Source organism: Penaeus monodon, chromosome 3 (genome assembly GCF_015228065.2).
Source record: "Penaeus monodon isolate SGIC_2016 chromosome 3, NSTDA_Pmon_1, whole genome shotgun sequence".
In the NCBI taxonomy this organism is placed as follows: domain Eukaryota; kingdom Metazoa; phylum Arthropoda; class Malacostraca; order Decapoda; family Penaeidae; genus Penaeus; species Penaeus monodon.
The window spans coordinates 29,152,448-29,153,737 of NC_051388.1; positions in this window are offsets into that span (position 1 = coordinate 29,152,448).

Below are 1,290 nucleotides of genomic sequence, written 5' to 3' on the forward strand. Positions count from 1 at the left end.
TCTCTCTCTCTCTCTCTCTCTCTCTCCCTCCTTCCCTCCATCTACCTGTCTCGTCTCACCTCTGCCCTGTGATCCCTCCCCCTTTCCGGTCTCCTCCTCCCCCTCTTCTTCTCTTCACTCTTCATAAACACATCTGCAATTCCTACGCCGTTTGACATGTTTAACAAAGGTTTCCGGGGCGCTGAGCATCGGCTCCGCTATGGCTGCCACAGAGAAGCGTTAGGGAAAGAAAGGCTGGCATGAGGAGAGCCGAGGAAGAAAGCAAATGGAAAACGGAAGTGAAAGGGTGTTTCTTTTCTTTTTTCAAGGGGGAGACGGGGCTAGAGGAGGGCGGAGGGGGGGGGGATAAAGATAAAGAACATAAAAGTTGGAGAGAGAAGACAGGAAGAGTTCCGACCATAATCAACAAGAAACATTTCACTCCCGAGGAGACAAAGGGAGAGGGGAAAGAAGGGGGGAAAAGTTCTACGGGGAGAAAATGGCGCGATGCAAAGAATACGCAAATAAAAGAGCAGGAAGACCAAGCGACAAAAATGCCAAACAGAACTCGAGAAATAAAAATGGAGTGGCGAGGTGTGCGCGAGACCGGGGAGGACCGGGGACGAGACCGAAGGAAACGGACGAGGCGGGGGGAAGAGCCGCAGTGTCGAGTCGTCAGAATGTGTCTCTACCTGACTGAGTGAGAAAAATGAGGGGCGGTTTGTCGCGGCGGCGGTGCCAGGATGCCAGTCCTCGGCGGCGGCGGAAGCTCCCTTTGGGTACATCTGAATTCTCTGGATGACGCAGGATGCCCGCCGGGTTTATGGCGTCGTTATGCTTCCAAAATCTCCCGAATGCGGGGCGGCTGGTACTGGCGTCGAGCGCGAGCCGATGACCACCAAAGAGTTCGTCGCGAGTCTTCATGGGGTCTAACGTGCGCAAGGGCCGGCCAGGGAGAAGGGGGGGGGGCGCCGTCCAGTGTAGCGGCGACTGCACGAGGCAATTCTGCCTTCGAACCTTTTGTGTGAAGTGACAACTCTTTCGTTTCCAGAATACCTAAGGCTCACGACTGTAAAGCTGATGGGCGAGAAGAGAGACGTTAACGGCGCCCGAACGATATAACCCTCGTCCTTCGGCAGGAGCCCCTTCGTCAAGCCCTTAGCGCCGGTCGAAAAGCCAGGGCCTTGACGCTTCCCATTGTGCTCCCGGCCAGTAAACCAGAAAGGAGCCAAGCAACTGCAGCAAAGGCCTTTTCCCATCATACTGCATGGCGGAATACCCGAATGCAGTCACATGGGAAGCAAATCTGCC